Raw genomic sequence first — 12,594 nt, forward strand, 5'->3', positions numbered from 1 at the left:
TCTGCCTCCTCTTCCATTAAGCCGCAGCACTCTTCCCTGTCAAGAATCCTTAATTATTTAACTTTTCCATGTGAACAGCAACCACCGGACACGACAAGAACTGTAAAGCGTTTTCCATCGCATAGCATCCATATAAAATGTATTGAAACAAACAGGTCACCGAATGGTTCTGGGTTCCAACCCCCAACATCCGCAGTCCACCTGCGCTGTGCATGGTTCCTAACCTGGCCTACCTGCAGATTAATAGAGCACAATAAATCCAAAAAAATAAATCTAATGGGTGTGTTTGTGTGTGTGTGTGTGTGTGTGTGTGTGTGTGTGCATGCACTTGATTCCAATGGCTGTCAATCCAACAATACATTCAAAAAGAGCAGAAGAATTTCTTTTTATCGTATTTTTTTTTATTGCCAAATGTGCAGTAGGACAAGGTCACTCTGTACAGAGAAATGCAAGCCATCTGCCAACAAGGCAAGGGTCATCTATGTCAGAACATGCATTAAAGGTTGAAAAACAACACAGCCACATCCGCAGTATGTTAGCTGTGTAACCTACATAATGGATGAAATAAGAGCAGAAGAAATGGAAGGCAAGGTATCCAATTATCTCTCTGTGTCTGTTGTCTGTCTCTCTGTGTATGTGTGTGTGTGTGTGTGTGTGTGTGTGTGTGTGTGTGTGTGTGTGTGTTTTTGTATGTGTGTTTCAGTGAGTGTGTGTGTGTGTGTGTGTGTGTGTGTGTGTGTGTTTGGTTGCATGTGTGTGTGTTTGTGTGTGCATGCTCTCAACCCAGCTCTGCATTCTTTACCCCATACAGGAAAAGGGCGGAGAATCTTTTTTTTAATTTTTATTAGCCTTCAATGCATGCTGAATTTATTATTTCCATGTCTGTTCCCGGAGGCTCGATGGCTGCCTAAGGAGCCGGGAGGAGGAGGAGGAGAAGGAGGAGGAGGAGGGGGGAGGGAGAGAGGGAGGGAGGAGGCGGAGGAGGGAAGAGTCTTGGATACAGACACCTTTTTTTCCTCCATCTGCTTGCAACGTGTGTGTGCAGAAATGCATGAAAGGGAGAAAAGGGGGGGGGGGGGTGGGGAGATGGGAGGGGGGCTGCAGAGAAACTTGGGAGAGAGAGGGACAGAGAGGGGGGAGATGGATGGACAGAGAGGAAGAGGGGTAGGAAGGGGGAAGGAGGGAGAGGCAGAAAAAGAGGAAGAGAGGGAGACAGAGGGAGGAAAGAAAATGAAAGGGCGAGAGAGAGAGAGAGAGAGAGAGAGAGACTACGAGTGCCTCTGAGGGAGAAACTGTGAGAATATTTTTTGGGGGTAGGGGGGTGTTGTGTCGTCATGTTTTCGCGGGCGGCAGACCTGCAGAGAGAGCTCCTGTCTAGTCGTCACGGCAACAAAGGAGAAGCGCTGCCATGGCTTTATTCGTGCTTCTGGAATGTTCCGACACACGCTCAATAGACCCCCCCCCCCCCACACACACACACACACACACACACGCACACACACACACACACACGCACACATACGCACACACACACATACGCACACGCACACGCACACACAATCACTCACTCACACATATACATACACACACACACACACACACACACACACACACACAAACACACAGACGCCTCCATCGAGTGCCATCTATCTCTACCGCTGTCCTGTACTCAGGATGATAATCATAATGATAATAATCATAACAATCATAATAAGAAGAAGAAGAAGAATAAGAAACAGGTAACAAACAACCTTGCATATGCCCAGAGGAGTAGCTCAAGGAGTGGCCAGCCACTTAACCAGCGTTTAACTAACAAAAGACAGTCGCTAAAAGAGCCGCTGAAGTGCTTGTGCCTGACCCTGTCTGACATGGCGTTAAGGAGAGCCAGAGTGGTGGCCTGCTGGCTCTGCCACTACACGTGTTGGCTAGTTAAGCACAGGGCGGGCTGAGGATGTGGGGGAAGGGGAAGAGGAGGGGGGGGGGGGGGGGGGGGGGCGGGGGGACAGGATGCTGATACAGCTTCTCGTCCTGCAGGTCCATAATTAGGATTCGCAGCGAGGCTGTTTCTTTATTGAGGCTTAAGGCTAAGATTCAATTAAATGAAGAATGGAGATGAAAAAAATCCAGTGATCTAATGACATTGACATTGTGAGGACCGGAGCACCTTGAGGGAACGCGTCGCGAAGGGATTTCTCCTACGTATATGCTGGCTTACATCACTAATGAACAATCATCTCTGATAGTCTAGTGGATCAGGGGGTTTGATTTCGGGTTGACGGGTTGTGGGTTTGAACCCCAATTTCTGCAGTCTATGGCATCCTTGGGCAAGACGCCTAGCGCTACCTCATTATAGGCCTGTGCCTAAAACAAAGAATCCTAAGCTTGGTTACATTGGTTGAATAATGTTCAATAAAGGTCATTTACCGTAAGTATCGACCACTCTCGTGTAAAAGGTGGTGAGCGCATTATCACACTCATACATTCAGTGCACACTGCAGTTCATGGTCTTTTATTAACGCGTTTAAAACGGCAGATGACAAGTTTTTTTTTTCTTTCTTTTTTGATTCACACACTTGACTCTTTTCCCTTCTGGCCCACTACTGCTGCGTACGGTTTGATACCGGTCCTGTTTCCACACCTCTGTGGTTTGTTCTTTTTGTTTGTTGTTCTTTTGTAGAAATGTAATCAGTGTGAGCGATCATTCCCATTAAGGGTCCTAATTAAATGTGGAACATGGAAAAATATATAGCCTTTACTAGAGGAGGAGAGAGAGTATTACAACTTGGGTTTTGTTCTTTCTGCTTGTATAAGGGTGCTGTTCAGCTAGTTCTCCATCATGGGAGCCGATCTCATATCGAGGCTCAATGTTCTCAATCTGCTCCTTTTCCTCCCTTTAAGCTTGGACTTCTGACGAGAGGCAAAGAGGATCCCACTCGTGTGAAACCACGCAGAGATCACTTTCAACCGCATGCCCTCGCCCGCGGGGGAGGTAATTGTGTACAAACAGGACGCCCAAAGCTGACGGCAGCAAAACGCACCGGCAAGGGAAAGCACACCTTAGTATTTGGATTGTGAAACGGGTATTTATGACTCAAAACTCGACCTTAGTGACATTTCCAAGCTGCTTTTCTTTATTCTGCTATATAAGGGACACACTTGCGTGTGTAAAAAGAGCGAGAGAGTGAGAGAGAGAGAGAGAGAGAGAGAGAGAGAGAGAGAGAGAGAGAGAGAGATGAATAGAAGGATCTGGGATGACCAAAAGCCCAAAAGACACACATGTCATGTTCATGACTGCAAAGGACTAGTGAAGATGGGGTCCCGCTTCATTTAACATGAAACAGCCTATTGACCCCCTCCAGCCCCACAACCCCCTCTGCCCCCCTCTGCCCCCCTCCACCTCCTCCTCGCCAACCCACCCCCCCCCCCCCCCAACCCTCCCTCTGCTTCAGAGGCGGATACCGACTAATACCCCCTCTCATACCGAACAGAGTTGCACCGTCACGCGCTCCTGACCGGGACCGTTATGCTGACCCGCGTGCCGCTCCATGGCTCCGGTGGCTGCTGGGGGGCGCCTGGAGCCCGGGGCAAGAGGCCCTCTCTACAGAGTGTGGAGGTGGACCGTATTGATCCACACAAAGCTTTTTTTTTTCAGAATATGTCAAACGATCTGCCTCCGGAACAGGCAGCCCTCCATCCCCCCCCCCCCCCCCCGCGCTCCGCGGACAGTCTCCTATAGCCGTTTGATGTGCACATGTACACACAAACTCTCTCACACACACACACACACACACACACACACACACACACACACACACACACATGCATGTTCACGCTATAGACGCTCAGATGCACAGTACACACTATATTGCACACCAAGTATACACACACACGCATGCACGCTCAGATCTCAGATATGCGCAGTATGCGAGCACACACACACACACACACACACACACACACACACACACACACAACACACACACACACACACACTGTTTTACTACTACCACCTTGAAGAGATCAAAAGCTTATAGTCTTATTTTTGTTTTCATCCTGATCCACATGAGCCGCCTCCTCCATATCCTCTACAAACACGCCATCATTTAATTAATAAAGTGTATTCTTCTTCTTATACAATCACCACTCCAATTTACCATTCGCTCTCCCGACGGGATTTCATTATGCAACCATGTGCGACATGCTGGGGCCCTCTTTCTGACACACGCACACAATGTCAGGGACCACCGTGCGTGTCGGATCAGATGCCTCGCCGAAGCAGAGGAGCCCACCTCCCCTCTCGTTGCTCTTGTTTTCTGCTTGTTTTGAACAGAGAGTGCATGACAACGTGTCTCTGCGGTAGGCTACTTTGATAAGAGGCAGCAGCCGATAAGTGTGTGTGTGTGTGGGGGTGGGGGGGGGGGGGGGGTAATTATCAGCGATTGCGATAGCGATCGTCTTCCCTCACCCATTATGGCTGCATGTTACATTAATTCTTCCTTACTTTTCAACTGTTTTGGGATGGGTGATTAAGAGTGGAATGCAGATGATTTACTTACTGTTACTGGCGAGTTTGTGTGTTGAGGCTCCGATCCTGGTTTCAGATCTCTGTGATCCTCCTAAGAGATGGCACACGATACGGCAAATCAATGTCAACCATCGCTTCAGTCATGTGGACTGTACGGTTGTCTATGGCAACTCTTTTTTTTAAATCATCAAATAAGAGTGTTGTCATAGCCTATTACATACTGTCACACGCTTAATTCATGTGCTTGTTGTGTGTGAATGGTTGTTTGTATTTCACATCAGGAACGAGGCTGTCTAATTTTCTATTTTTCATATTGGGGAATGCCAGCTAGCTGTGTGGAAATCTAATCCTGTCTTCACAGCAATATTATCAAAATAGACAGACTGGATAAGCTACCAAATAAAGACCAGACAGTATTAAGGCCATCATTCATAATTACAGAAGTGCACGATTATTCTGAAAGAATATGGCTGGCAAGGCCATGAGTTAGCAGTGAATAAATGATTTAAAAACAGACTACCATGACTGATTATGTTCATTTTAAGCCTACATTATCTTGTAATTAAAAATAAATTCATAGAAAGTCATTAATAGTAACAAGAATGTTAACAGCCCCCTTATTCCATAATTAATTCCAGACACAGGCATAAAAAAGGATTTAGGACTTGGGGGAGAAAACAATTATGGGAGAAAAAAAATGAGATGGTCAGCTACTTTGCATGACATTGAGCTTGTGGTCATGGAAATCCAATAATAATAACATTTATTTATAATTACTATCATAATTATTATGCTTATGATTATTATTGTTATTATTAGTAATAATAATAGTATTATTACATTAGCAACATGTTGTTATACCATGACAAGGAGTATTTGCATGTTCATTTTGCGTACTTTTCAAGTGCACTAGAAAATAACCATTAAATCGTTGCCGGTGCACAATAAAGGGCTACAATGAAACATCAAAAACAAGGGCTTAGTTCTCCGTCGACATTAAAATGTTAAATAATAAGGCAACGTTTTCTCTACAGATGAAGCGTCTTATCCCACCTATACCCTCGAATCCGATGAATAGATCATACGTGGTCAGGTTTATTTTGTAAGTGCACCACCATATGCACTAGGTGGTGCACTGTGTAAGTGACCGAGTTTATAGGTTTGATCATTAGTAACAAAATCTGTTGCTCAGTAGCGCCACTTGCGCTCGCCTGGCGGCAATACCTATCACTCTCGTGTTATTACACCCCTCATGACCACGAACGAGCCAATAGGCTTTGGTAGGCAGAGTTGTCCCTGTGGCCGCCATTAAAGAAAGGAATCCATGAATTCAAATGGAAACCAACAGGAACCGAGGCTGAAATTATGTTGAAAATATCAGCAACATTTTAGGCCCGCGCCGGATTTCGGATGCTTTTAAAGGATGCATTTCGTTTTTTAGGCTGAATTCCGCGATGGAGGAGTAGACGGGACGTTTTTTTTTTTTTTTTTTTCTTTTTTTTTTTTTAAGCAAAGACCGTTTTAGGGCTAGGGGGGAGGGGGAGAGTTGCTTCTTTGCTCTCCTTTTCTTTTTGTTTTATCAACATTTTTGTTATACTTTCCATTTTTTCCTCCGTGCTTTTGGGATGACGACGTAGACAGCGGATAGTCTCGAGCTGCAGCTTTTCATAATTAACTGACAACTGCAGTCGGAAGGTTGTTGAATTAACTCTGCTCCTGCCAAATGTTATAAAAAAATAATTCTGGTTGATTAGCCAGCACATCTAAGAGAAAACACCACCGCAGACTGTCCTTTATTTCCCGGGGAAAGTGCAATGCTGGAATGTGCGACGGAGCAGTGAAAGGATGAGTTCTTGTTTTGTACCGAACGGGGCCAGCTTGGAGGATTGCCATTCCAATCTATTCTGTCTGGTAAGAGATTTAAAACTAAAGGAAAGCAGCCATTTTTAACTAGCTGAAAAGGGCTAAGCTAACGCTAGCCACACAGGCATAGTTGATAGCAGCTTAGCTCCCAGCAGCAGGCTTACGGCCTGTCGGGCTGACAGCACTGTTTCCATGCCGAGTTCAGCAGCACTTTGGAACACACTTTTAATGCATGCATTATAACGCCGCTGCTGACACGTTTTGCAGTGTCCCTGTAATGACGTGGTCGCCGGTTGACATTTGCCAATTCTGCAGCGGAGACTGCTAAACGTTTGATCTTGCAGAACTGTGCACACCGTCGGCATTTTTCTGCCAAACGTTCCGTGTGTAACCGCGTAATAGCACTCCTACGGAGTGTGCAACTTTGCCAGTTCTCGCATGCAAAATTACGTTTGTTTCGGGCAATACGAGGACACTTGTTTTTATGTGTTGCCAAGCTTGTTACATGCTCATCATGAACGCCATTTGTGTTATACTGGAAATGCAATGTGCTTGGACAGTAAGCCAAGATGTTGTTTGTAAATGGCTTCGTCTCGTGTTTGTTATGCACGTTGCATCAGTTATACGATCTGGGCTCTGGCCACAGGCCGATTATACTATCTCTGGCAAGCATTCTGGGACAGTGGTTAATTATAAAGGCAGTGGTTGTTTTTACATTTCTTCGAACAGAGAAGCATTGCTCTATTAAAATTGTATCGCATTCACTTTGCAATGCAGTGATTATGCATGCGAGCAATATAACAGCTGACCCCAAATGTTGACACCTATGGCTGGTTAAGTTACCAAAATAGTTGTGGCTGGGCTCCTAGCGCTTCCTTTAAAAATAAATAAAACCGCCCTATCCCTGTCGAATGTAGCGCGGAGCTATAGTGTTCCTGGACCGAAGACCTGCTTCCTTCAACGTGACTATTAGGTGTTTGTTACTCCAATCAATTGGCTTGTCGTCAGACTTAACTACAGGCATTTTCCCTGGAAGAGAAGTGAGTCGAGACTCTGTAGTCACCATGCAGGGTCTGCACGGCCTCTCTGACAGACATTTTCCTGCCCGCAGAGACACTAAGCAAAACACCACTGTTATGTTATGACTCATTCACAGAACAGACTCCACTTTGTGGTTTTATGGCGAGAACAGATGCACATAGCGATGTGGTGCTTCAGCTTTTCTCACTCTCTCATTGATTTTGACACTTGTGTACTTTTAAGATACTACTTCATGCCCTCTTTATATTACTTACCTGGTTATAAATAGGCCTATAACCACATTTGGGTGAATACTTTTTTACAACGATCAACTTTACAAAACAAGCTCTCAAGTAGCAGTTCTTTAAACTAGGCTGAAAAGCAAAGTGAAACCTACACGTGATTTTTCAGTGCCAATGACAATGTGCAGTACAATGCAAACAAAGTGAAAGGCCAAACTCTTTTTGTGTGTGTGTGTGTGTGTGTGTTTGTGTGTGTGTGTGTGTGTGTGGGGGGGGGGGTTTAGGACAGTGTTTGAGTAGCTCCACCTGTTGCTCGTGCCATAACTTGAAGACAGACAGGAAGGCAGCTGTTTGTTTTGTCCGTTGCCCTGAAAATAAAATGCTCAACCACCACAGTGCCCAGATGACAGTTGAGCAGCTGGCAGTGGCAACGTGTCATCACTCTGCGAAAGTCGACCACATTTGCCCCCTCCCCCCTCATCCTTGAGACAACATCCCAACTCAATCAAAATGGCCTCAGTCTTAAGTTCCCCTCCGACACTGATGCGGCGACGCGGTTTTGCTCCTAGCTGGCTGAAACAGAAAAGAGGCTTTGCCTTTGCCCGCTCTGCTAAAGATGGGAGATGTGATTCAGTTCAGTTGACGGCTCATGGCAACCTCTCGCTGTGCTGCCACTAGACACACTGGAGAGGCACTCTAGTGTGCTATCCAACTGTAAATGTATAGGAATATATGTATATATATATATATATAAACAGCAAAATTGTTTTATTTATAGCACATGTTCATGCGTGAAGGATATTGAACTGCTTCATTCACAGTATGGGATCTACACACAAAATCCACACCCATTAGGAAGACACGACCACTGAGACTTTTGACTCCCTCTTTCTCTCTGTTTATGACTCTGTTTCTCTCTCTCTCTCTCACTCTCCCTCTCCCTCTCCCTCCCTCTCCCTGTCGCCTTCCCTCTACCTCACTCCCAGAGCACACACAGGCTGCCACTCACTTATTTTGAAAGGACGGACAGAACAACTGTGCAAGGCCCATTTATCCTTGATAGAGCAATCTGCTACTTGGATATTGCCCCTGATGTGTCCCCTCTTTAGGGCGAGGGGCTCTGGCAGAAGCCGGCATAATGTGTAACTCTGCCATTACTGTCGACCAATAACTAATGGATCACCTCTGATTGAATAGTGACCTCCCAGCGATGACTCATGTAAGTGCTTTGCAATGTATCTTTATCCTCTGCAGCACCAAGGTTGAGGCTTCCAAGTCTTTGTCACGGCGGTCATTAGTTCTTCCGAGGGCAGGTCGCGTCGGTGCGTAGCCTAACAATCACCCGGGATAAGGCAGGCCTGGATGATGGCCAGGGTCACGGAGAAGCAGAAACCTCAGGTGTTGATTGGTTGCCTGGAAGAGGGGCGGGTTGAGCGTTTCTTTATGTTTAGGTGTCATCGTAATCGTTTGTCAAAGTGAGCGGAAAAACAGATCCACCGTTGGACAAAGACTCTTAAGAGGAGGAATGTTGTGGAAGGTGCGTTTTCGGAGTTATCTGTAACTGATAACGATCACAGTTTTCTCTTGACAGATAATTCAACAGTCTTCTTTCTCCAGGGAACCTATAATGGTTGCCGTCTGATCGATCGACGCAAAGGCTACGTAAAGAAAGATGTTTGGGCTCCGGAGGAGCTGTCTCCATCCAGCGATATGGTGACAGGATCATTTTAATCAGCGTTTTAAGACTCTGCTCTACCGATGAACCCCAGTGGTACCTGCGGCGTGCATCCTTACACGTTGTCCCGTCTACATTGTGTTCACTGTGTATTTAAGATGTTGGCAGCAGCTGTTGGATGACTTGTCACCACAGGTTGTACAGCGCCAGGTTATTGTTGTTCGTGCATCGTGCATCATGCCACGAGAGTTGAAATGAAACCATCAACATCGTATGAGCCGGTGAGAACCTTTGGGATGGGCTGATTCTCAGGAGGGGATTAAGGCTGTCTCGAAGTGAAAGCCGTGTAGCCTTTTGTTTTGATATCAAGCAATAAGCTGATGACGACGTCGGTGAAGGAGCAGTTAAGCTGCCTTATTGTCTTCATTTGAGTGACTTTATTTTGTTTATTTCAATGAAGCAGGCGATATAAACGTCAAATATGAGGTTTGAATAATAAGTGGAATTGTGAATATATAAATGAATCTAATTGGTTCTACAAAGAAATGTCAAATTGAACCTACACATATTGAGCTTATATAAATGGGAATCTCCCTGTGTCAGAATCTCAACACACCGTGGTTCACACCTCACTAAAGTGAGGCGTGAAGAGAACCTCAACGGCCATCTACCACCCATACGCTGGTCCCCCCCCGTCCCAGACAAGTTTCGAGACTTATTTGTACCACTTACCTCACCACTGAGCCACATCGCATCCCAGAACACCACAGCATCTAGTCGTGGTACAAGCCCATGAATACTATGCGCCCACCGGACACAGGAGTACTTTTACCCTGAAACAACAACGACAGCAGCAGTAGTAGCAGCAGCAGTAGCAGCAGCAGCGACAACAACACTGCGTTCTGGGCCGACTTTATCGAGGAGGGAGCGCCACACACAGTCCTTGGCTGTCTGAACGGGAGCCAGTCCTGTGTGTGTCTTGGCCAGCCCCACTATATAGGCTCAGTGTTTGGAGGCCAGATGCCCGTCTCTTTGTGAGCAGCGTGGTAATTGCAGTGGTGAGTGAGAGCGGAGGGCTATTGTCGGAAGTTTTTCCCCGGTTCTCATTTTCAGAGACAAAAGGCAGAGAATGTGTGAGGCTTTTTAAGCCCCTTTGATACCATGGTGATAAAAAAGAAAATGGGACGAGAGCACGATCGAAAGGTTTATTCTCCTTAAAAATCTATAAACATACTGGGGATTTTTTTTTTTGTTTACTCGCAGAACATAAAATGGTCTGTTGAACCAGTCTGTTGAACTTGGAAATATATGGACTCACGGTATCGGGCAGTGCTTTGGAAACAAGGCCTGTCGGTCCTACCTTCCCCATTGTGTGCAGTCAGTGCACAGATATTCTCCTATAGCTCTGCACAGGTGGTATGTATACACTGCAGGCACCCTGTGTGAGACTGCTGCTGCCTGGGAGTGTGAATACCACAGGCTGAACAGTAGTATGTGAACTGTCATTAAAACTGTTTCACTTCTCTTATTACGACTATGGTGACATGACTACTGCTTGTGTTGCGTTTGCACATTTAAGCTTTTCTATTGCTCATGTGGTACAAGGTGCAAGCGCACGTTATTTATCGGAAGTGCGCCTCTGAATTATCTGAGAAGACTTATTATGATAAGAGATTAGATAACTATGCATATAATAAATGCAATCTAATGAAATACATACTCGGGGGGGGGGGGGGGGAAGCTGATATTTACAAGCAATATAACAAATCGTTTTTGCAGCATGCCCTTTAAAACACCTGCAGCGCATGCAGAGAGACTCGGGAGCCTTCCAGTCTGGTCATGGCTTTATTTCAACATGCTGACCTGCATGGCGTTGTGTAAGGAGGCTATAAATATATATCAAGCACAACAGCTCAACATGAACTAGGGCTGACTGGCGCGCGTTCACGCCACCGCGTCGCGGTGATGTCGGCTGACTGGTATGCATGCGTGTGTATGTTTGTGTGTGTGTGTGTCCAGTCCGAGCTTTTGTCTATTGGATGACATAACACGTTGTTGTGATCCGGCTCCGCTCTGCCTGACGCCACCTAATGCTCTTCTGTTTTGACAATTCACCCCCTCACCACCCCCCCCCCACCCCACCCTACCCTCTTCTCCACCTCACCCACCCTCTCCCCCTCTGTTACCCCCCCCCCCCCCCTGCTCCCTGCTGCTGCTCACACCACAAATCTCTGGGCTGATCCCCCCCCCCCCCCCGCGCTTGGCAGCAGGACCACCACAGACCTCTGCCACCGCACTCGGCGGGAAACCTCTCGCTGGAGGGTTGGGGGTTTGGGGGGGGGGGGGCGGGTTGGGTTTTACAGCCTCTCCACTTTATTTCAGATAAGACGCCCCCCCCCCCCCCACCCCCCCTCAGGAACACAACCACACCCCCGACATCAACACCACCTTTTTAAAGTGTGACAGATTAGCCTAATTGGAGGGCTTACGGGACAGCCAGTTCAGCCCCGCTCGGCCCCGTGGCGCGGGGAGAAAGCCCCCGGCGCGGGGACCAGCGTGGCCGCAGCGAGTGCCGGGCGCTGAGCTAGCATCGGGGACAGCTTGAGTGATTGAGATTAGAAAGGCTGAAATGGAGATGAAGACTCCTCTAAGACACAGCGTTTTAGAGTGTGTGTGTGTGTGTGTGTGTGTGTGTGTGTGTGTGTGTGTACGGTCGACGTGGCCGGGGTTGTGATGGCGAGCAGTTGTCGGCGGCAGTGGCACATAATGTTCCTGGTTTAACACTTAATAACCCTGCCTGTGATTTACTGCCTATCATGCCGTTTCTCAGCCCCCCCCCCCCCACGCACAACCCCTCCCTCCATCCCGCCCTGTGTGTTTTGTTCTGCCAATAAAAGCCAGGCATCGTTTATAAAGGGAGACACACCAACAGCACTACCCTCACCCCCCTCACCCCCCCCCCCCCACACACACACACACCCCTCAGCCACCCTTTTCCTGACCTCCCAGCACTCTCCATTAATGAGGATTAAGGTGGTTAGTCCACATTTACAAGCTCTAAGTGTTTTCACCCATTCTATTTGTTTTTTTTCTCTCTCTCTCTCTCTCTCTCTCTCTCTCTCTCTCTCTCTCCCCCTTTCCTCTGTGTTTTCAACATGCTGGAGTCTACATTTTGATAGGGAAAGCTCCCCCCGAGAATGAACACAAACAAATGTCCCAGTGCGTTTTTCATTTACATTTAGAGGGAGCGGGTGGTTTCTGCGTTGACT

This window comes from Micromesistius poutassou (assembly GCF_964030765.1).
Source record: "Micromesistius poutassou genome assembly, chromosome: 10".
NCBI classification, from domain to species: domain Eukaryota; kingdom Metazoa; phylum Chordata; class Actinopteri; order Gadiformes; family Gadidae; genus Micromesistius; species Micromesistius poutassou.